Raw genomic sequence first — 25,862 nt, forward strand, 5'->3', positions numbered from 1 at the left:
TCTCTTCCATATTTAATAGAAATGTGAATACATTTAATTGCCTTGCAGAGCCAACCATTTAACTGGTACTCAAAATATATAAGTGAATTTATCAATAGATAAGTTTTGTTAAGAGCTTAATTATTTATAAGATGTAGAGAATATAAGTGAAAAACAGTGGTTAAAAAGATCAGTGTGTTTCTAAAGGTTTCTAAATGTTTGAATGCACACACACATACACACACATGTATTCCAGATAATTAACTATAATTTTCATTTTGTTTTGATCTTTTGTAGAAACAGTTTAGGAGAAGCTAAATATAACAGGGGTTAATTTATTAAAATGATAAGGCTGATGTACTCTGTGAGAAAGAGAAAAGAAAGGAATTTGTACTAGAGATACTAACAGGAAACTATTTTTAAGACATCTGTGATTTAGCTGTTAAAGTCCTGGAAAAAAGCAGTAGCATACTGCAAAATACTAACTTATTTCTGGGGACCACAATACATGACGTTTCAAATGCATATAATAATAGGAAGATTTTATGCTAACAAATATGGCATGAAAGATTATTCTAAATCATATTACTAATAAAACAAAGAAAACTCATCAGCCATAATTTGTGAGGTTTAAACTTTGTATATGAGTATTATTATTTTTAAATGGAAACATTTTGTTAAATATATAAGCCTCAAGACTTCATGTACTAATAGTGAGCAGGTGTCTAATTCAAACTATAATGGTATGAACAAAACTACAAAAAAGGATTAGAAGATTAAGAATTAGAGACGAGTATGCAAACAAAAATCAGGAAAAATAATGAAATAAAATATCTTATTTGTTATAGCATGAAATATCTGGAATAAACCTTTATTAGGTTTCTTAATGGTGATGGTCTACAGAAACCAATCCTGGCTATTCTAAGCAGGAAAGGACTTTATGGGCAGGCAATAGGCTAGCTTATAGAATCAATGGGAAGACTAGAGAACTGGAGGGCAGAAATAGGCTGAAATAAAGGAATCTAGGCAGTTCAAACATAGCCAAATGTACACTGTGTGAACAGTGTCATCAGGATGCAGACACTGTCATCTCTAGGACTGTGGTCACCTCAGCTACAAATAATTTCTAAGTATTGCTCTCTCTTTGGATGCCTTTCTTAACATTTGAATCCTAGGGTGAGTATCTCATTGGCTTATCCTAGGTCATGTGTGTGCAAACAAATAGGAAGGAAGTGTTATGTAGCCCAAACCAAAACCAAAACACAATAACCAATAGATGTCTCTCAGAAACTTTGGTTACCAAGTGTCAATATGCATCCTTTTTCCAGCACTTGTATTTTCAAATTAAAACTTACTTCTATGACAAAGGATCCAAGAATATACAATGAAGAAAAGACAGTTTCTTCAATAAATGGTGCTGGGAAAACTGGACAGCCACATGCAAAAGAATGAAACTAGACCACTATCTTACACTGTACACAAAAAATCAAATCAAAATGGATTAAATATTTGAATATAAGACCAGAAACCATAAAACTCCTTGAAAGAACACAGATGGTAAATCCTTGACATTGATCTCGGTTGGCAATGATTTTTTGGAATCGACCCCAAAAGCAAAGGCAACAAAAGCAAAAACAAACAGGTGGGACTATAGCAAACTAAAAAGCTTCTGCACAAGAAAGAAACTATTAGCAAAATAAAACGGCAACCTCTTAAATGGGAGAAAATATTTGCAAATCGTATATCTGACAAGGGGTTAATATCAAAAATACATAAAACTCATGGGCAAAAAAATTTTTTTTTTCTGATTTAAAATTGGGCAGAAGATCTGAACAGGCATTTTTCCAAAGAAGACATACGAATGACCAACAGGCACATGAAAAGGTACTCAATATCATTAATCCAGGAAATGAAAATCAAAACCACAATGACATATCACCTCACACCTGTTAGAATGGCTATTATCAAAAAGACAAGAAATAAGAAGTGTTGTCAAGGTTGTGGGGAAATGGCAACCCTTGTGAACTGTTGGTAGGAACATAAATTGGTGCAGCCACTATGAAAAATAATATGGAGGTTTATCAAAAAGTTAAAAATAAAACTAACCATACGATCCAGTATTTCTTCTGGGTATTTATCCAAAGAAAGTGAAAACACTAACTGAAAAAATAAATGCCCTCCCATATTCACTACAGCATTATTTATAACAGCCAAGATTTGGAAACTACCTAAGTGCGCATTAATGGATGAATGGATAAAGAAAATGTGGTATACATATGTATAATGGAACATTATTCAGCCATTAATAAGAAGGAAAAAATTGCCATTTGTGACAACATGGATGGACCCTGAGGGCATTAAGCTGCATGAAGTCAGGCAGACAGGGAAAGGCAAATACTGTATGATCTCATTTTTTGTCTGGAATCTAAAACAAACAAAAACTGAGCTCATAAACACAGAGAATAGATTGGTGGTTGCCACAGGTGGGAAAGGAGGAAAAATGTGTGAAGGGGGTTAAAAGATACAAACTTCCAGTTAGAGTCACAACCATGTACTGCAGAGCATGATGACTATAGTTAATAATACTATAATGTATATTTGAAAGTTGCCAAGGGGCGCCTGGGTGGCTCAGTTGGTTAAGTGTCCAATTGTTGATTTCTGCTCAGGTCATGATCTCATGGTTTGTGAGTTCAAGCCCTGTGTCAGGCTTTGCACTGACAGCACGGAGCCTGATTTGGATTCTCTCTCTGCTTCTCCTTTGCTCACACTTGCTTTCTCTCTTAAAATAAATAATCTTTAAAAAAAGTTGCTAAGAGAGATCTTGAAAGTTTTCACGAGAAAAAAAATTTGTGACTATGCATGGTGACAGATATTAACTAGACTTATTGTGATGATCATTTTGCAATATATACAGATATAGAATCATTATACTGTACATCTGAAACTAATATAATATAATTATATAATATTATGTGTCAATTATATCTCAATAAAAACAAAAAGCAAGACAAAATAAAAAGTTTCTTCTGACATAATACAACAATCCTATATATAATTTTTAAAAGTCACACTCCTTTGCAAAATGGAGTCTTTAGAAAAATTTTTTTTAATGTTTGTTTATTTTTACAAGAGAGAGCATGAGCAGGAGAAGGGCAGAGAGAGAGGGAGACACAGAATCCGAAGAAGAGCCCAACGCGGGGCTTGAACTCATGAACTGTGAGATCATGACCTGAGCTGAAGTCAGATGCTTAATTGACTAAGCCACCTAGGCTCCCCAAAATGGGGTCTTTTAAAAGTCTTTTCTTTTTAAAAAAAATTATTTATTTATTTATTTATTTATTTATTTATTTATTTATTTATGAGAGAGAGAGAGAGACAGAGACAGAGACAGAGACAGAGTGCAGGGGAGGGGCAGAGACAGAAGCAGGATCCCAAGCAGGCTCCATGCTATCAGCACAATGTCCTATGCAGGGCTCAAACCCAAGAACTGTGACATCATGACCTGAGCTGAAACCAAGAGTAGACACTTAACTGACTGAGGCACTGACCCAGGTGCCCCCAAAGTCTTTCCTTTTATTGCATTTTGTTCTGAGTCCAAGATCTCTGCATAGTAGGCGTTTCTCCTCATTTTATACTGTGATCCTGTCCTGTTATGGGTAATGTCTCAACATTACTAAGCCCAAGTACTTTATATAGAGACCAGGTAGCACATGACAGCTGTAATGATATATGTGATTTTTCTTGGTGACAAAATCAAACGTACTGCTAATACTATTGTGGTTTGCTGCTCACCTGAGTCCACGAGAGTAGTCCAAAGGAAGGAACTTGATGTGGGTTGCTAATTATAATGGGGAACAAGAAAGACAAATGGGAGATGGTGAGGCCACCCAGACACTGGCAACAGCTGAAGAGTTAAAAGCAGCTGCCATCACCAAGGCTGAAAGGACAAAGGGAAGACCTGGTGTTTTATTTATTTTTTATTTTTTTAATGTTTTTATTTATTTTTGAGAGACAGAGAGAGACACAGCACGAGCAGGGGAGGGGCAGAGAGAGAGAGGGAGACACAGAATCTGAAGCAGTTTCCAGGCTCTGAGCTGTCAGCACAGAGCCTGACACGGGGCTCGAACTCACAAACCGCGAGATCATGACCTGAGCTAAAGTCAGACGCTTAACCCACTGAGCCACCCAGGCGCCCCAGGACCTGGTGTTTTAAAAACCCAGGAGCCAGACCACCTGGCCGGAGCTGGATCCTGGACTGGGGCTGCTCATCAGAACCTGGGACCATGGGTGGGGAGGCCTGGAACTCGTAGTAGATATGGCTACTGGTAGACATGCCACCAGAAGCAGGGGAGTACAGTCAATTTTCTCTTCCTCCTACTCTCTGGTCTTCCTCCTTTGGTAGGGAAATTGTAGTCTGCACATGTCTGAAACATGGATTTCAGAGAAAACAGGCAAATGAGTGGCATCCACTGCCATGAAAGTGACGCTGAGGCTATAATTCTTACTTCAAGAATCGGTCAGAAGGTCCCCTCTGATCTTATAACTCTCCTCCTTGAGTGCTGTCTCCTTGCATGTAGTGTCCTTACCACATTCTTCCTTTAGCCCTGGCACTGATGAGATTCTACACCTGGTGTGGTGATGCAAGCCTTTATTCCTGAGAGCCTCAGCCATGGCAGGCCTGTTGGCTAGGGCTTCATGAGGCCTCTATTAACTCTTAATACTGGACATGTGGGCGCCTGGGTGGCGCAGTCAGTTAAGCGTCCGACTTCAGCCAGGTCACGATCTCGCGGTCCGTGGGTTCGAGCCCCGCGTCAGGCTCTGGGCTGATGGCTCAGAGCCTGGAGCTTGTTTCCGATTCTGTGTCTCCCTCTCTCTCTGCCCCTCCCCCGTTCATGCTCTGTCTCTCTCTGTCCCAAAAATAAATAAAAACGTTGAGAAAAAAAAAAATTAAAAAAAAAAATACTAGACATGTGAGGAAGTGCCCCAGAGCGGACACCTCACCTTTTGGATGTGTGCATGTGTGTGCACGTGTGTGCACACATACATCATGGCCTCCGTTAGCAGTTACGTGAAGCCACTGGCAATGTTCATCAGAATAATGTTTCCAGATTCATGAAGTAAAATACATAGGATTATAAAAGAAGCTACCTTTTTGAAGTATACTTAATAAAATACAACAACAACTTTGTAATAAAGTAAAATTATGCTTCTTTCATAATGCATATAAATAACAAGACCTACCAGCAGGTATAATAACTACAGCAATTTCAAATTGTGATGAACACAAAAATATTTTAATATAGTATATAACAAATTATAATGTAATAAAAAGAGATCTGGTTGTTCTCAGTGACGAAGTCATGGTTATTGCTGATACTCCTGTGGTTTGTTGCTGCCATTCATAATTGAGAGTTTGTTAACTTTCTGTTGGAGGTGGCAAAAAGATGTGACCTTTTTTCCCCCTCATCTACATTCACAGCTTTTTTGGCCTAGAGAATCACTTGAATTCTGCCAGAATACTTTTCCTCACCTGTCAGCTAACTGTCCCACTTCCGTGTTTGCTTAAATCTTCCCTTCTTATTGAGGCCTATCTTGTCCTACTTTGTCCACCATATTTAATTGCCTCTTTCCCCTGTGCAGTATAACTTTAAAAATGCTGTCTTGACCCAGTTTTGAGGCCCTGCTTAGAGGCTGGTCAGTCCCTTTCTAGGGAAGCTAAGTCCACACTCCCAAACACTTCACTTGTTGGGCTCCAGACCACTACACATCATCCTCATCACCAGGGGCCAGGTACCAGACAACACGAATAGCCCTATGGCCCAGAGCCCGAGAAATTTTTCAAGTTAGCCAATCCACAGGGAGCACTTGAAACCTAGCTCACCCCAGCTGCCACATATAAACTATCTTCTATAGCTCTGGCTAAGTGTTACTGCATCCCTAGGACAAAACCCAGCATCGTGGCCCTGAGTAACAACCTTCTTTCATTAAGTAGATAAATTTTCCACCTTTTATCTATCTGAGTGTGCTGTCCTGCCACCAAAAAAACCTTTAAAGCTTATAGAACAACTTGATTCCTCCTGGCTTTTCCTTTCTCCCCTTTTCTTCTCTACTTTTTGTTTCATTTGTTGGTTTGCCCTTAGTACTCATTATCTTTTAACAGTTCCCTAGAATGTCTTACCCTGCACTGGAATACAAACTTTACGGCAAGATTTCATTTTTGTTTCCCGTGGTGTCCCAAGCACTTAAACAGTGTCTGACACATAACAGACTCTCTACACACATGTATCGAATGAATGCATAAATCTCCTTCCTGTGCCTATTGTGACCAGTCATTCTGGGCAACATCTTCAGTTGAAGGACAACAATCCATTTATTTGTACGTGAACACAGTACATGAAAAGCCTAAAATAGGATGTGGCTGTTGTAGTTTCTAATTCAGTGGGACCATTTATTGGGTCTCTTGGTAAGAGCTTTTCTCTTCTAGATGCCAAAAGCTTCTAAGCTACTGGGGTTCAGACTCAGGGAGAGGTGCAAGTTGTGAGAAGGTTTTCAGAGGTAATCATGAGAAGGACTTCCCTTCTGCAACCCCATAGTCTCTGAATCTGTGTAATATGGCTGTTGAAGACACACCTTTGTGTACCAGTTACAGTTTCAAAGCATACATGGCATCTTACAAAACAGTATCATGACCCTGAAAGGTGGCCTAGAGGTACTGTCACAGACTATTTTACCATTATAAAAAGCCAGCAGCTAAAATAAAGTATTGGGACTATATCAAAATAAAAAGCTTTTGGATAGTGAAGGAAACCATCAACAAAACAAAAAGGCAACCTGCTGAATGGGAGAAGATATTTGCTAGTGATACATCTGACAAGGGGTTCGTACTCAAAATATATACAGAACTTAATACAACTCAACATCAAAAAAACAATCTGATTAAGAAATCAGCAGAGGACTTGAATAGACATTTTTGGCCAAAATACACATGAAAAGATGCTCAACATCAACGTTCATTAAGGAAACGCAAATCAAAATCACAGCGAGACAGCACCTTACATCTGTCAGAATGGCCCAAATCAAAAAGGTAAGAAATAACAAGCGTTGGCAAAAACATGGAGAAGAAAGAATTCTTGTACACTGTTGGTAGCAATGTCCACTGATACAGTCATTCTGAAAAAAGGTATGAAGGTTCCTCAAAAAATTAAAAATAGAAATACCATATGATCCTATCATTCCACTACTGGGTATTTACCTGAAGAAAATGAAAACACTAATTTGAAAAGATGTCCCCTATGTTTATTGAAGCATTATTTACAATAGCTAAGATATGGAGGCAAGCTAAGTGTCCACTGATAGATGAATGGATAAGGAAGATGTGGTATCTGTATATAATGGAATATTATGCAGCTATAAAAAAAGGATGAGATCATGCCATTTGAGACATCAGGGATGGACTTAGAGGGTATTATACTAAATTAAATAAGTCAGACTGAGAAGGACAAATACCACGTGATTTCACTTACATGTGGAATCTGGAAAAACCAAATGACAAACAAAAAGCAGAATCAGAGATATAAATACAGAGAACAAATTGATGGTTGCCAGGGAGAAGGGAGAAGGGCAGTGGAATGAGCAAAATAGATGAAAAAATGGGAGATACAGGCTTCCAGTATGGAATGAATGAGCCACAGGGATAAAAGGCACAGTATTAGGAATATAGTCAACAATATTGTAACAGTGTAGTATGGTGACAGATGGTAGCTGCACTTGTGCTGAGCACAGCATAATGTATAAACTTGTGGAATCACTAGGTTATACACCTGAAATTAATGTAACATTCTATGTCACCTATACTTAAAAATAAAGCCAACAACTTTTGGATGGTAAGTTTCATAATAGGACCAGTATCTGTTTTTGATTTCTTTTTCTGTTAAAAAAAAGTCCATTGATTAGAAGTTATGTTGCACAGAATACCATATTTTAAGCTGTGTTGACTAAGTTTTCCAGTAGAGGTGCTAGAAGAAGCATGACTGGCAGAGCAAATAATCAGGCTAATAGGACAAGTTCTTGCCATTACCACAATGTAATCAACTGACCACTGGTGGCCAGGGAATCCCCCTCAAGTCCTGAAACTGTATCAGAGGTCAGGATTTTCTGTAGCCATTGGGAAATGAAGATTCAGAAGTGCCACTTCTGAAGTCATTCTTTTTTTTTTTTTTTTTAAATGTTTATTTATTTTTGAAAGGGGAGGGGAGGACAGAGAGAGAGAGAGAGAGAGAGAGAGAGAGAGAGAGAGAGAGAGGCACAGAATCTGAAAAAGGCTCCAGGCGCTGAACTATCAGCACAGATCCCCATGCGGGGCTCGAAATCTGGAATGGTGAGACCATGACCTAGGCTGAGATTGGATGCTTAACTGGCTGAGCCATCCAGGCGCCCCCTAAAGTCATTTTTATTGGGCAAAGTCAATGGTAAGGGCTTGCAATGGCTTCAGATTCTTCTGCCACAGCCATTTCCATGTGTGGCCAGAGTGCATTCTAAATTCTCTAAAAATTCAAATTTCTTCCATCCAAAAATATGTGTATTTTTCTCACATCCCTTCCAGTCATAGATGGCATTGCTCTTTCTAGGTTTTGACAGTCTGATTATTCTATATCTAGAATATATTCTATATCTAGAATAATTTATCTAGATATTACTTTAATTACGTTTCTCTGATTACTAATGAGTTTGAACACCTTTTATGTGTCGGAAATATCTGTTAATATTCTTTATTCATTTTTCTTTTGAGTTTATCTTTATTTTTACAGTTCTTAAGAACTCTCTAGATATTATATTCTTTGTCTATCATATTGCAAATAGTTTCTCTAAATCTACTGTTCTTCTAAGACTTTAGATGTGTTACTTTTTGCAACTCAAAGGTTAATTTTTTAAAATATTATCCAAATATTTTCCTTTAAAGCTCCAAAATTTTCTGTCTTAAGAAACCATCCCTTATCCATAGATTATATGTGTAGTTTCCAAGATTTGGTTCCAAGATATTTACTGATTTATATTTTGTATTTGTTTTTAATAACTCTAGACTTCACTTTAGTACATAATATAAGAAAGGTCCAACTTCAATTTTTTCTCACTTGGAGAAGAGGTTGTGACAGCTCCATTTATTACATAACACCTTCTCTCATAATTGAATAAAACAGCAATTTTGTCATCGACTGCATTATCATACATACTGGGATCTTTTTCTGGATTGTGTCTTTGTCCTACTGACCTATTTGTATCTTAATATAGCAGTACCATATTAATAATGATGACAGTGGTTTAATGTATATTCTTATATCTGGCAAGGCAAGTTGCCCTCACATTTCTTCTTTTTAAAATATTTTTACTGGATATTAATGGGCTGCTTTTATATATATTATTCTCCATGAAGTTTAAACGCTTTGAAATTTTACTGAAATTATATTTTTCATATATTTTTCAATTTTTCACAAAATTGGTATTTTGTGACATTTTCTTCTCTTCTAAGAATGTGGTCACGTTGGGGTTGGAGTTTACTTAAAAAATAAAAAATAATGTAGGTTGGGTGTCTCAGTGGGTTAAGCATCTGACTCTTGATATTGCCTCAGGTCATGATCTCCTGATCATGAGATCAGGCCCCATGTTGGGCCCCAAGCTTAGGGAAGCCTGCTTGGGATTCTTTCTCTCCCCCTCTCTCTGCCCTTCCCCTGCTTGCACACACACACTCTCTCTCTTAAAATAAATAAATACACTTTAAAAAGTTAAAAAACTAAAAAATAGTTGTAAAATGCTAATATAGTAATTAAACAATTATTTTTCACTCATTGGGTCAGTTTGGGTATTTATAGTTTGGCAGATAAACATGCATTTTCACTAAATATTTTTTTAAAGTTTAATTTTGAAAGAGAGAGAGAGAGAGAACATGAGCAGGGAAGGGGCAGAAAGAGAGGTTGAGAGAGAGTCCTAAGCAGGCTCCATGCTGTCAGTGCAGAGCTCGGCCCGGAGTTTGATCCCACAAACCATGAGACCATGACCTGAGCCAAAATCAAGAGTTGGATGCTTCACCAACTGAGCCACCCAGGTGCCCCACATTTTCTCTAAGTATTCAAGGTGTTTGCAAGGGACATACATATTTTATTCTTAATAATTTTTTTTCTTTTTTTATCTATGATCATGTCACATTCTCATTCCTAATCCTATTTTTAACCTTTTTACTTTAATCACTCTCAAGGAATTTTTTTTGTTTTTATCAAAAGCTAAGTTCTTTTATACTTTGTTTTTTTAATACATTTTATTTATTTTCGTTTAATCAATTCCTTTTTTTCCATTTATATTTCAATATTTTATATTTTAATATGGGCACTTGCTTCCTATAGTTTTATCTTTTGCTTTTAGTTCTATTTTATTTCTTTCAGCTTTCTCTTTTCCTATTATTTTATTTATCTTACTCTTCAAAAAATTTTTAAAAATTAAATATATTTTATATTTATCTTACCTATTTATTACTATTATTTAATAGTAATTGATATTTTATATTATTTTTATTTATTAATGTTTTATTTATTTAAAAAAAATTAATGTTTTTTGTTTTGGAGACAGAGAGACGGCATGAGTGGGGAAGGGGCAGAGAAAGAGGGAGACACAGAATCTGAAATAGGCTCCAGGCTCTGAGCTGTCAGCACAGAATCGGATGCAGGGCTCAAACTCATGAACTGTGAGATAATGACCTGAGCCGAAGTCGGACACTCAACGAACTGAGCCACCCAGGTGCCCCTGATGTTTTATTTAATATTATTTAGTAAATAATATTTTCAAATTTCTTAATATCAATGCTATATTTTTACATTTTATTTTTCTGCTGGATCCACTTTGTTTTAATATGGTCTCAGAGTTCTTAGATGCTAATCTCCAGCCTCCCGCCTGGTGCATAAGGGAGAAATCTACTCTGCTGGTATCCCCCTAGAACTGAGTACCTTACTTTCACCAAGCTGCTTACCAGCCTCCGAATATACCTATCACAAGGGACAGACTAGAGTTGGAAATAAAAGAAGATATCTTCCCCAAATCCCTTCTCCCTTCCTTATAACACAAATATATAATAGACAAGTTGTAAACAAAACTTTGAAATCATTGAGATAAAATCTACAGTAAGTAGAAATACATACAATGTTGTTGAATAGGAATTTTTGATATACTAAACTTGTTAATTACCATTAAATTATTTTATCAATTCAATGTGATTTTAATTGAAATATATGCAGGCATGTACAAGGCCAGCAATACCTTGATCTCAAAACCAAAGACCCCACTGTAAAGGAGAACTACAGACCAATATCCCTAATGAACATGGATGCAAAAATTCTCAACAAAATACTAGCAAACCAGATCCAACAATACATTGACAGGAATTATTCACCATGGTAAAGTGGGATTTATTCCTGGGCTGCAGGGATGTTTAAATATCTGCAAATTAATCAATGTGATACATCACATTAATAAAAGAAAGGATAAGAACACATGATCCTCTCAATAGATGCAGAAAAAGCATTTGACAAAATGCAGCATCCTTATTGATAAAAACCATCAAGAGGTGCGCCGGGGTGGCTCAGTCAGTTAAGTGTCCAACTTCAGCTCAGGTCATGATCTCATGGTTTTTGAGTTCAAGCCTCCTGTCAGGTTCTGTGTGGACAGCTTGGAGCCTGAAGCCTGGTTCAGATTCTGTCTCCCTCTCCCCCCCACTCTCTCTCTCTCTCTGCTCCTCCTTTGCTCACACTCTTGTCTCTCTCTCTGTCAAAAATAAACAAACATTAAAAAAAAAAAAACCTCAAGGAAGTAGGGATAGAAGGAACATAACTTGAGATCACAACAGCCATATATGAAAGACCCAGAGCTAATATCATCCTCAATGGGGAAAAACAGAGCTTTATCTTAAGGTCAGGAACATGACAGGGATGTCCACTCTCACCACTGTTATTAAACATAGTGTTGGAAGTCCTAGTCTCATCAATCAGACAACAAAAAGGGAAAAAGTCATCCAAATTGGCAAAGACAAAGTCAAACTTTCATTCTTTGCAGATGACATGATACTCTACGTGGAAAACCCAAAAGATTCCACCAAAAACCTGCTGGGACTGATACATGAATTCAGCAAAATTTCAGGATATAAAATCAGTGTACAGAAATTGGTTGCATTTCTATACACCAATAATGAAGCATCAGAAAAAGAAATCAAGGAATCCATCCCATTTACAATTGCACCCCAAACCATAAAATACCTAAGAATAAACCTAACCAAAGAGGTTAAAAATCTATACACTGAAAAATATAGAAAGCTTATGAAAGAAATTGAAGAAGACACACAGAAAAATGGAGAAACATTCCAGGTTCATGGATTGGAAGAACAAATATTGTTAAAATGTCAATACTACCCAAAGCAATCTACATGATCAACACAATCTGTATCAAAATAACACCCAGCTTTCTTCACAGAGCTAGAACAAACAATTCTAAAATTTGCATGGAACAAGAAAAGACTCTGGATAGCCAAAGCAAAGTTGAAAAGGAAACCGAAGCTGTAGGCATCACAATACCAGACTTCAAACTATATTACAAAGTTGTAATCATCAAGACATTATGGTACTGGCACAAAAACAGACACATAGATCAATGGAACAGAATAGAGAACCCAGAAATGGACCCAAAAACATATGGTCAACTAATCTTTGACAAAGCAGGAAAGAATATCCAATGGAAAAAAGACAGTTTCTCTAACAAATGGTGTTGGGAAAACTGGACCATTGTCTTACACCATACATGAAAATAAACTCAAAATGAATGAAAGACCTAAATGTAAGACAGTAAACCATCAAATTCCTTGAGAAGAAAACAGGCAATAACCTCCTTGACCTCAGCAACAGCAACTTTTTACTTGACATGTCTCTGGAGGCAAGGGAAACAAAAGCAAAAATGAACTATTGGGGTCTCATCAAGATAAAAAGCTTCTGCACAGTGAAGGAAACAATCAACAAAACTAAACAGCAACCAATGGAATGGGAGAAGATATTTGCAAATGACATATCAGATAAAGGATTAGTACCTAAAATCTATAAAGAATTTATCAAACTCAACACCCAAAAAACAAATAATCCAGTGAAGAAATGGGCAAAAGACATGAATAGACAATTTTCCAACAAAGACATCCACATGGCTAACAGACACATGAAAAGATGCTCAACATCACTCATCATCAGGGATATACAAATCAAAACCATGATGAGATACCACCTCACACCTGTCAGAATGGCTAACATTAACAACTCAGGCAACAATAGATTTTGGCAAGGATACGGACAAAGAGGAACTCTTTTGCAATACTGGTGGGAATGCAAACTGGTGCAGGCACTCTGGAAAACAGCAGAGGTTCCTCAAAAAGTTTAAAATAGAACTACCCTATGACCCAGCAATTGCACTACTAGGTATTTATCCAAAGGATATAAAAATGCTGGTTTGAAGGGGCACATGCACTCCAATGTTTATAGCAGCACTATCAACAATAGCCAAATTATGGAAAGAGCCCAAATGTTCATAGACTGATGAATGGATAAAGAAGATGTGGTATATATATACAATGGAATATTACTCAGCAATCAAAAAGAATGAAATCTTGCCATTTGCAACTTTGTGGATGGAACTAGAGTGCATTATGCTAAGTGAAATATGTCAGTCAAAGAAAGACAGGTGTCATATTATTTCACTCATCTGTGGAATTTAAGAAACAAAACAGATGAACATAGGGGAAGGGAAGAAAAAATAAGATAAAAACAGAGAGGGAGATGGAGAACAAACCGAGTGTTGCTGGAGGGGTGTTGGGTGGGGGGAAGGGCTAAATGGGCGATGGGCATTAAAGAGAGAAGTTGTTGGGATGAGCACTGGGTGTTATACGTAAGTGATGAATCACTTAATTCTATTCCTGAAATCATTATTACACTATATGTTAACTAAATGATTTAAATAAGGAAAAAAGAAATATACACAGGCATGGATTAAGGGTTTAGAGAAGACACAAATACACCTGGGAAATTTTTATTATGAGTTGTTTTTCAAACTATTGAGAAAAAGAAAGATTATTTCAATAACTACTAATGTAAACTAATCATTAGACTAAAGGAGCATTCTTTAACTTACTCCAAATACCCAGATATACTCGAGCTGGATACAAAAGTTAAATTAAAAAAGAAACCATAACAGCTTTACAAATAAAAAGCAAGGGTCAATATAATTTTAACATTTCCAAACTGGCTATAATAAAGGAAAGCTGCAAGAGAAAGAGTGATGGATTTGGTCACTTAAATTTGAAAACTTTTTTTATGCCAAAAATTTGGGAAAACAAAATCGAAAGACAAATGGATTCTACAAGTGGATACAGAATATTTTGATTATCCATTCTTTTGTTGATGTATATTTGAGTTGCTTCCATTTTATTTTGGCTATTATGAATAAGTGCTATGAACATTCCTATGCAGGTTTTTGTAGGGATATATGGTTTTATTTCTCTTGGGTATGTACTGGGAGTGGAATTGCTGGCTCATACAGTAACTCTGTTGAACATTTTGAGGAACTGCCAAACTGTTTTCCAATTTCATTACGTTATTTTAGAATCTCACCAACAATGTATGAAGAAGTACTGTTACATGCTGCAACATGGATGAACTTCAAAAGCATTATATTAAGTGAAAAAATCCAGTCACAAAAGGCCACATATTATATCATTCCATTTATATTCAATGTCCAGAATAGGTAAATCTTTAGAAATAGAAAATAGATTAGTGGTTACCAGGGGCTGGAGCAAGGGAATATTGAGGAGTGAAAGCTAATGGGTACAGGTTTCTTCTTAGGGTGATGAAAATGTCTGATATTAGACAGTGGTGAGGTTTTTAGTGAACTGTGCATTTTAAAAGGGCATACATTATGGTAAGTAGATTGTATCTCGATAAAACTTAAAAAAGTGTTAAACTATTATTTTCAATACAAGGACAAATGCGGAACAGAGAGAATCCTTTTTATCACAACACACATGATAGCCAAAATGCATTTTTCCTAATTACAAGGAACTCATTCAGAAACGTAAGGCAAGAATAAACAATCCAAGCAGCATCATGCTGACAAATGTTTAACAACTTTTTGGAGGGGATGGGGCTTGGTGAAGGAAGCCCCTATTTGCATAGTTAGTTGATTTTAATGCTGTAAATATTCCTAGCATGGCTGCTTTCCAACTATTGTTAACATTGGATCCTGCACACATGGCATTCAAGTGAAAATGGTCACCAAATAGGAGTGAGAGATTTACAGAGAAATACAAATGACATTGCTGAACCACACTTATAAATCAAGGAATGCAAATTAAAACAACTGTCAGATCATTTTTTTAAAATCCCATGTGGTTAAAAAGTTTTAAGAAAAGACCCCTCTTATATTCTCATATTTTAGTGGGAACATAAATTGCTTGAAGGGCAGTTTGGCAAAATCTTTTATACATGAACATATTATTTGACCCAATAATTACACTGATAAAATAAATATCCTTCTAGTGACTATTTTCTAGGGAAACAGAAATTCTATATGCTCTTGGTGGAAGGACATAAGATGTCAACATTTTGTCTTCTACAAAAAAGAATATAAAACCTCTAACAAAATACAACAAAGAAAAAGGAAAAAAGATTCACATAAAGTTATCAGCAATAATGCAGGCCATGATTAAAAGCACGGAACTTTTTATGAAATATCAGATGTTTTCTTAATGTAGGAATAAGAAGAAAAAAAGTGAAAAATAATTTTAAAAAATGATCAATCAGGGGTGCCTGGGTGGCTCAGTCGGTTAAGCATCTGACTTCAGCTCAGGTCATGATCTCACGGTCCATGAGTTTGAGCCCCGTGTTGGGCTCTGTGCTGACAGCTCAGAGCCTGGAGTCTGCTTCAGATTCTGTGTCTCCCTCTGTCTCTGACCCTCCCCCATTCATGCTCTGTATCTCTCTGTCTCAAAAATAAATAAACATTAAAAAAAATAAAAATAAATGATCAATCAGAAATTAATGCTGAACAATGGCAAAGTCGCTGAACAATGGCAAAGTCATTGTTCTAAAAAATGGAAAGAAAATATCTAATATACTTACCTATGTAAAAAAATCCCATCCATAATTACCGTATAGGTAAGAAACTATGGAGCAATTATAATAGAGTGAAGATTTTCAAAATAGTAACAGGGGGATTAGATTCATTAGGATCCCTATTGCTTGGGGAATGATAGCATATTCCTCAGTGAGCACGACTCACAAATTTAATGCAATTCATTCAGCAAATATTTACTAGTCTACTAACACAGTAGGTGAAAATCACAGCACCTAGTAACTTTGAGGGACATAAAGATGAATAAGGCTTAATCCTTTGCTATAATTCAGCTTTGCATCATTCTTTGATTTTTTTAATAAAAAGAATTTTTTTCTCCCTTTATCCATTCCCACCTTTCAAAACCATAAATTGGAGAGAAAAAACTATATTTGTTTTGTATTCCCCACAGCATCTGATACGATGGCATTCCATCAACTCACACGTAGTATCAATCAATATTTGTTGACAGAGCTGTAATATGGACAACCATTTGAAAAAAAGAATATTTTATAAGAAGAATACCATATTTGAACACACTCTACAACCATAATAACTTTGATAGTGACCAGTTGTGTCTTTGTTTTTTGACTTGCCTACACATACATTATCTTTGAACATCCTGGTTGAAATTAAAACCAGTGTGCAAACTGATGGGGATTTTCTCTTCTGAGTGAAGAATTTTTTTTTTGTTGATTGCTTTTCCTTGCTACATAGACAAAACTTTAATTATTCATCTAAAATGAGGCAGGTTATCTCTGTTTCTATGTCTTGCAGTTAGCATTCTGTGAGGTTGGGGTGTAAAATATATGTCTAGACTGTGTTATAAAGAATAAAGAAAAGGAGAAAATATATAAAAAATGTAAGTGATTAAAATGCAACCAAATGATACTCTAACCTTCTGATAAGGCAAAGGGATGAAGTTAAAGTTCATAATTTAGATAACTAATTTTTCTTGTATTTGACTTTCTATTGTAGTAGAACACAGAAAAGTTTACAAATCAAAAGTGTAGAGTTCATCAGGTAGACTCGCTCATTATTTCCATGTAACCATCTTTCAAATTACGAATTGCTAGTTTATATTTGTTATTATTTTGTTGAGTACTTGGCATCAATATTCATGACTGGGCTGTCACTTATTTTTCTTGTCAAGTTCAATACCTAGATTGTGTTTGCCTCATGGAAGAAGTTGGAAGTTTCCCTCGTTTTATTCACTTGAAGAGTTTATGTAAAACTGGTGTTATTTCTCGGGCTCTGTGCTGACAGCTTGGAGCCTGGAGCCTACTTCGAGTTCTGTCTCTCTCTCTCTCTTTCTCTCTCTCTCTCTCTCTCTCTGCCCCTCCCCTCCTCATGCCCTGTCTCTGTCTCTCTCTCAGAAACAAATAAACATTAAAAATATTGAAAAACAATAACAACAACAAAAAACCTGTGCTATTTCTTTATACATTCAGAAGACTTTGTCACTGAAGGTACATGAGTTTTGAGTTTTCTTAGTGGGAAGATTTTTCATTAGAAATTTAATTACAAGATGATTCATTTTTGTTATTTCTTATGTTAGTTTTTTTTTGTTTCAAGTTTTTATTTAGATTCTAGTTGGTCAATACTAATTTCAGGAATAGAATTTAGTGTCTCATCACTTACATATAACACCCAGTGCTCATCACAAGTGTCCTCCTTAATACCCATCACCCGTTTAGCCCATCCCACCACCCACCTCCCCTCCAACAACTCTCAGTTTGTTCTTTATAGTTAACAGTCTCTTATGGTTTGTTTCCTTCTTCCCCTGCTTCCCCTATGCTCATCTGTTTTGTTTCTGAAATTCTACATATGAGTGAAATCATATGGAATGTGTCTTTCTCTGACCGCTTAGCATAGTACATTCTAGGTCCATCATGTGACTGCAAATTTCAAGATTTCATTATTTTGATTGCCAAGTAATATTCCATTGAGTGGAGATATATATATATATATATATATATATATATATATATATATATATTACATCTTTAACCATTCACCAATTGATGGACATCTGGGCTCTTTACATAATTTGGCTACTGTTAGTGCTGGTATAAACATGGGTTCATGTGCTCCTTTGAATAACTATTTTTGTACCCTTTGTGTAAATACATAGTAGTGCAACAGCTGGGTTGTTGGGTAGTTCTGTTTTAACATTTTGAGGAAACTCCAAACTGTTTTCTAGAGTGTCTGCACCAGTCTGCATTCCCACCAACAGTGTAAAAGGGTTCCCTTTTCTCCACATTCTTGCCAACATCTGTTGCCTCCTGTGTTGTCAATTTTAGCCATTCTGACAGGTGTGAAGTGGTGTCTCGTCATGGTTTTCATTTGTATTTCCCTGATGATGAGTGATATTGAGCATCTTTTCATGTGTTTGTTGGCCATCAGGATGTCTCTTTGGAAAAATATCTATGCATGTCTTCTGCCCATTTCATAATTGGGTATTTGCTTTTTGGGTGTTAAGTTCCTTATAGTTTGATACTAACCCTTTAACAGATATGTCATTTGCAAGTATCTTCTATTCCATAGGCTGTCTTTTAGTTTGTTGATTGCTTCCTTCATTATGCAGAGACTTTTTATTTTGATAAAGTCCCTAGAGTTCATTTTTGCTTTTGTTTCTCTTGCCTCTGGAGAGGTGTCTAGTAAGAAGTTGCTATGGCTGATGTCAAAGAGGTTGTTGCCTGTTTTGCCCTGTAGGATTTTGGTGGTTTCCTGTCTCACATTTAGGTCTTTCATACATTTTAAATTTATTGTTGAGTATGGTGTAAGAAAGTGGTACAGTTTCATTTTTCTTCATGTTGCTGTCCAGTTTTCCCAACACTATTTGTTGAAGAGACTGTCTCTTTTCCATTGGATATTCTTTGCTACTTTGTTGAAGATTAGTTGACCATACAGCTATGGGTCAATTTCTGGGTTTTTTATTCTGTTCCATTGATCTATGTGTCTATTTTTGTGCTAGTGACATACTGTCTTAATGATTACAGCTTTGTAATATAGCTTGAAGTCTGGAATTGTGATGTCTCCAGCTGTGCTTTTCTTTTTCAGCATTACTTTCACCATTTGGGGTCTTTCATGGCTCCACAGAAATTTTAGTATCGTCTGTTCTAACTCTGTGAAAAATGCTGGTGGTATTTTGAAATGAATTGCATCAAATGTGTAGTCTGCCTTGGAGGTATGGACATTTTAATGTTTGTTCTTCCAATCCATGAGCATGGAATCCTCTCCCATTTCTTTGTGTCCTCTTCAATTTCTTTCATGAGTGTTCTATAGTTTTCAGACTGCAGATCTTTCACCTCTTCGGTTAGGTTTATTTGTAGGTATATTACGTTTTTTGATGCAGTTGTAAATGGGATCAATTCCTTGATTTCTCTTTCTGCTGCTTCATTATTGCTGTATAGAAATGCAGCAGAATTCCGCGCATTGATTTTGTATTCTGCAACTTTGCTGCATTTGGGTATCAGTTCTAGCAATTTTTTTGGTGGAGTTTTCTGGGTTTTCTACATAGAGTATACACTGTCTATGAAGAGTGAAAGTTTGACTTCTTCCTTGTTGATTTGGATGCCTTCTTTTTGCTGTCTGACTGCTAAGGCTAAGAATTCCAGCATTATGTTAAATAACAATGGTAAGAGTGGTCATCCGTGTCTTGTTCCTGGCTATAGAGGAAAATATCTCAGTTTTTCCCCATTGAGGATGATATTACCTGTGGATCTTTTGTATATAGCTTTTAAGATGTTGAGGTATGTTCCTTCTACTCCTACTTTGTTGAGAGTTTTTATCACTAATGGATGCTGTACTTTGTAAAATGCTTTTTTTTGTATTGAGAGGATCACATGGTTATCATCTTTTCTTATATTAATGTGGTATATCACATTGATTGATTTACAAATATTGAACCACCCCTGCATCTCAGGAACAAATCTCACTTGATCACAGTGGATAATTATTTTTTTAATTTCATTTTATTAAAATTTTTTTTAATGTTTATTTTATTTTTGAGACAGAGAGAGATAGAGCATGAGGCGGGGAGGGGCAGAGAGAGAAAGACACAGAATCCGAAGTAGGCTCCAGGCTCTGAGCTGTCAGCACACAGTCTGACACGGGGCTCAAACTCATCAACAGCAAGGTCATGACATGAGCCGAAGGTGGCCACTCAACCAACTGTGCCACCCAGGCGCTCCACAGTGAATAATTATTTTAATGTACTGTTGGGTTTGATTTGCTATTATCTTGTTGCATCCATGTTCATCAGGGAAATTCTCCTTTTTAGTGGGGTCTTTGTCTGGTTTTGGAATCAAGGAAATGCTGGCCTCATTAAATGAGTTTGGATGTTTTCCTTCCATTTCTATTTTTGGACCAGTTTCAGAAGAGTAAGTATTAACTGGTCTTCTGAGGGAGGGGCCACTGGTACTTTGGTTCTCAAGCACACTTGCCCTAGTAAAAAAGCACCTGCAGAGTGCAGAGGGGTAGGGCTTGGTAAATGTGGCTCAAGCCTTCATTGTGGGTGCTGTGCTGCTCACTGAAGTCCATCTGTGCTGATGGGCGGAAATACAAACAGCATCAGCTGGCTCTCTCATCTCCAGAGGGGTGAGTTCGTGCCTGCTTTCCAGGAAGCCCTCACAGAAGAGCAAACAATCCTCCTTCATTTGTCTAGGCTTCCCTCAAGACCTCTGCCTTCATCCTGTCTGTGTCCAAACCATCTGCCCACCTGGTGGTGCAGTGCTCCTATGTTTTATCCCAGGCATGCTAGCTGGGTTTCAGAACTCCAAATTTTAGTGACGCATTGTAGCACAGACCCGTGCTCATCCTCTGGATGAGGGTCTTGCCATGCTGTGGCTGATGCTGGTTTCTCCTGAAAGAGCAGTTGCACAAATGTGCAGGGGCTTAGAGTTTTTGATAAAGTACAGCAAAAAGCTGGTATGCAGGTTAGTTGCCCTCAGCATGTACCTCTGCTTCTATGCTAATGAAAGGGCCAGATCAATGGCACCTGCCAGTTCATTTGTCCCCGGAGAGGCAGTGCCCACCTCTTCCAAGTGCACTCCAAGAAGGGTAACTGTCTCCTCCAATGTAACCCAGGGGATCCTCAGACCACTCTGTCTTCTCTTGAGCCTCTGCCCTCCTCCTCCACAAGAGCATCTCTACACCCACAAGGCTCCACCCCAGTGATGGTGTGGACTTCTGAAACTTCCAACTTTCAGCTCTGCTGCTTGTAAAATCTTGCAATAATCAGCCCCTCTCCTTTTCCCCATCAATAGTTTTGAGGAAGTGTTTTCCTTGTGCAATGCCCTTCACGGTGCTGTCTTTCTCACCTCTCTTCCTGATCAAGGGCTTCCTCCCCTCTGAAGCACCTGTGATTCTTTTCTCCCCCAAATCACATCTCGTATCTCCTACCTTCCATGATGTGGCCTCTTTTCTCCCTCTAGTTGTGTAGTTTGTTCTGTCAATCCTCAGATTGATTTCCTTGGTGTCCAGAATAATTTGATATTTGTCTAGTTGTGTTCGAGGGAGGAGGAAAGCATACAGTCCCCCTACTACTCTGCCATTTTACTCTTAATTTCTATTTCTTATGTTAGTTTTAATTAATTTTGCTTTAATAAGATTTTATGCAGTATAAACAATTTTTTTAATATATTGTCATGAAGTGGTTCATCATATCCTCTTGATATCTGTATGATTTGAAGTGATGTCTATGTCTTACTGATTAAAAAAATTCTCTGACAATTCAAATACCTGTCTCATATCTGTGTCTGGTTCTGATGCTTGCTTCAGACAGTATTTCTTTTCTTTTTTCTTTTTTGTTTTTTTGCATACCTTGTGATTTTTTTTTTGTTGTTGAATGCTGGACATGATGTGTTATGTAAAAAGGCTTTTAGTGTGAAATTATGTGTTAAAATGGCTAGAAGCTGACCTTTATTTGATGTTTGCTAAAGCCACAGAGGCCAGAGGTTTGAAATTCCTCTAGCGTCTATGCTTTTACTCTGTTGACTTTGAGTTTCCCAAGTACTTCTTTCCAGAGACAGTACAGCTTACAGCTCTTTCCATTGTAGTCCACTGTTGTTATATTGGAGCCTTACACCTGTGGTGGTAAGGTGGTTATTAAATCTCAGTCTTTTAGCAGGAAGATGTGTACCCTGATCTATGACTTTCAGACATGTTTTTTAGTTGTTTTTTTCTCCCTCTATAGGTGAGGCAGGAAGGCTAGAGGGGCTGAAGTGGGGAACATGCCATCTCTCAGGTGGGAGAGGACTCTGGTAAAGACTTTCCCCTTGGAAAGTAGGCTTCTCTTGGCTTTTGTGACACTTTGCTCCCCAGGTTTTTCAGTTCTGCCCCTTACCACACCTTCTCAGTCTCTATTTTTTTTGTTCCTCTTTGTTCAATACCTATATTCTAAATGGTGTAGCTCCCAGAATGTAGCTCTCTATACATTCTCTTCATAAGTTATTTCATATATTTTTATGAACTTAAAGTGAAATATCCAGCTACTTCTTTGATATCTCCACTTACATATTCTATAGGCATCTGAAGCAAAATTAAACTCCTATTTCCATACCAAGCTTCTTCTCCCTTCTTAGCAAAGCATTCTATTGTCTAAGTTGCTCACTCTAAAAATCTGGTAGCTATTTTTGATTCCTTTCTCCTCATCCCCAACACAATCTATCAGTAAGTCTTATGTATGCTACTTTCAAATAAAACTTTCTGGCCAATTCTTTCTTCCTCTGCTCAGACAACATCACTTATGACATGAATTCCTGCATTAGCTTCCTCTGTCCCCCTTCTTTCATTACTCCCAATATAAGTAATAGATTATAAACACGTGCCACTCCCCTTTTTGAACTCATAGCTTATCATTGGACACTGAACAAAATCTAAACTCATTACCATGACCTAAAAAGCCCTGAATGATGTGGCTTAAGCTTATTTCTCTAAAGTCACTTATGCCACCTTCACCTTGTCCTTTATGTTCTAATTTCAGTGACCTCCATAGAGAGCCCCTGCCTGACCACCTGTCTGAGTAGGTCCCACTCTGCTTTCTTCATTATGTCATTTATTTCTCCCACAGTACCAATCACAATTTTGAATTATATATTTATTTCTTTACTTTTTGCCTGTCCCTTTTTTGGATGTTAAGACTCCTTGAAGAAAGAAGGTATGTCTGTTTTATTTACCCAGTTTTACTAAGCACCTAGGACAGGCCTAGCACATTATTAGTATTTAGGTTCTTAATTAGTATTTGTTAAATGAATAAATTATAGAATGAATTTTCTTACAGTTATTAATTAAACCATATTTATTACCTCATAATTTTCTAAGATAATTATCTCATAATTATCTAATACTGAATTTCTAATGTGAATAATTTTTACCAAAAATAAAGCATATTGATGTCAAATCTAATAAATGTCTGTGCCAGTGGAACAAAAATCATAATTGATAACTAACACTTCTCCCCAAGTGTTTAGGTATATTTAGATAGCATTTTAATAATATGGTAAAACTTCATCAGTGATTCATAATTTTATACTAGATGTATTATTGTTAAGAGATAGTTCTTATTTCTTTTTTTTTTTTTTTTTCTGTCATTTGCTTGGTTGTTTTTTTTTTTTTTTAATATATGAAATTTATTGTCAAATTGGTTTCCATACAACACCCAGTGCTCATCCCAAAAGGTGCCCTCCTCAATACCATCACCCACCCTCTCCTCCCTCCCACCCCCCATCAACCCTCAGTTTGTTCTCAGTTTTTAACAGTCTCTTATGCTTTGGCTCTCTCCCACTCTAACCTCTTTTTTTTTTTTTTTTTTTTCTTTTTTCCTCCCCCTCCCCCATGGGTTCCTGTTAAGTTTCTCAGGCTCCACATAAGAGTGAAACCATTTGGTATCTGTCTTTCTCTGTATGGCTTATTTCACTTAGCATCACACTCTCCAGTTCCATCCACGTTGCTACAAAAGGCCATATTTCATTTTTTCTCATTGCCACGTAGTATTCCATTGTGTATATAAACCACAATTTCTTTATCCATTCATCAGTTGATGGACATTTAGGCTCTTTCCATAATTTGGCTATTGTTGAGAGTGCTGCTATGAACATTGGGGTACAAGTGCCCCTATGCATCAGTACTCCTGTATCCCTTGGGTAAATTCCTAGCAGTGCTATTGCTGGGTCATAGGGTAGGTCTATTTTTAATTTTCTGAGGAACCTCCACACTGCTTTCCAGAGCGGCTGCACCAATTTGCATTCCCACCAACAGTGCAAGAGGGTTCCCGTTTCTCCACATCCTCTCCAGCATCTAGAGTCTCCTGATTTGTTCATTTTGGCCACTCTGACTGGCGTGAGGTGATACCTGAGTGTGGTTTTGATTTGTATTTCCCTGATAAGGAGCGACGCTGAACATCTTTTCATGTGCCTGTTGGCCATCCGGATGTCTTCTTTAGAGAAGTGTCTATTCATGTTTTCTGCCCATTTCTTCACTGGGTTATTTGTTTTTCGGGTGTGGAGTTTGGTGAGCTCTTTATAGATTTTGGATACTAACCCTTTGTCTGATATGTCATTTGCAAATATCTTTTCCCATTCCGTTGGTTGCCTTTTAGTTTTGTTGGTTGTTTCCTTTGCTGTGCAGAAGCTTTTTATCTTCATAAGGTCCCAGTAATTCACGTTTGCTTTTAATTCCCTTGCCTTTGGGGATGTGTCGAGTAAGAGATTGCTACGGCTGAGGTCAGAGAGGTCTTTTCCTGCTTTCTCCTCTAAGGTTTTGATGGTTTCCTGTCTCACATTCAGGTCCTTTATCCATTTTGAGTTTATTTTTGTGAATGGTGTGAGAAAGTGGTCTAGTTTCAACCTTCTGCATGTTGCTGTCCAGTTCTCCCAGCACCATTTGTTAAAGAGGCTGTCTTTTTTCCATTGGATGTTCTTTCCTGCTTTGTCGAAGATGAGTTGGCCATACGTTTGTGGGTCTAGTTCTGGGGTTTCTATTCTATTCCATTGGTCTATGTGTCTGTTTTTGTGCCAGAGATAGTTCTTATTTCTATTTAAATAATCAGTAATCATGTTCATGATTAGATTTTGTTTTAAATACAGTATCATTTAAACTATATTTGAGACATATTTGTGGGATTCAATGTAACAAAGAAGTTCAGAGAACAGCCCTGCCACTAACCAGCCATTCGTCATACTAATTATTTACCTTCTTTAATTTTCAGTGTTCTCATCTATAAAATGGGGGTGATAATAATAGCTGCTCCCTGTGCTTTTTTGAGGATTAAATGAGATATCTTATATAAGGCACTTAGAACAATGTCTTGACTGCAGGCACTAACTAAACTGCTAACTTTGACTAGCCATTTCATAATGAACTGTAGTGACCTATAATGAAGGAGACACAAAATAAAACTGCACTTGAATCAGCAAGAGTAACTCCTAATTGATTTTCCCTATTCTCAATCTAAGAGTTCTGACTGGAATAAAAAAGAAAATGAAGATGAGGTAATCTATTCAGCTCCTTTATTAACTGATGAAGAAAGTGAAGTGCAGGAAGTGAAGTGACTTGTAGGGGGTCACACAGCTGGTTGTTTCACACTGTGGGCCTGAATCTGAGCTCTGTTCTCCAAGTGTAGGGCCTCCGCATCACACAACACTAATAGTTTAATACTGCCAACTTCAGTTTAATCATCTAGAAAGTGATGTAAAGACTTG

The 25,862-nt window shown here is 37.0% G+C and overlaps 1 protein-coding gene across 2 annotated transcripts in view; it reads right to left on the reverse strand.

Moving 5' to 3' along the window:
- The window catches only part of LOC123608563 (protein eyes shut homolog), a 363,718-nt gene that overhangs the window by 97,503 nt on the left and 240,353 nt on the right, over nucleotides 1-25,862 (reverse strand). The gene's annotated exons all lie outside the window — the stretch shown is intronic.

Source organism: Leopardus geoffroyi, chromosome B2 (assembly GCF_018350155.1).
Source record: "Leopardus geoffroyi isolate Oge1 chromosome B2, O.geoffroyi_Oge1_pat1.0, whole genome shotgun sequence".
In the NCBI taxonomy this organism is placed as follows: Eukaryota; Metazoa; Chordata; class Mammalia; order Carnivora; family Felidae; genus Leopardus; species Leopardus geoffroyi.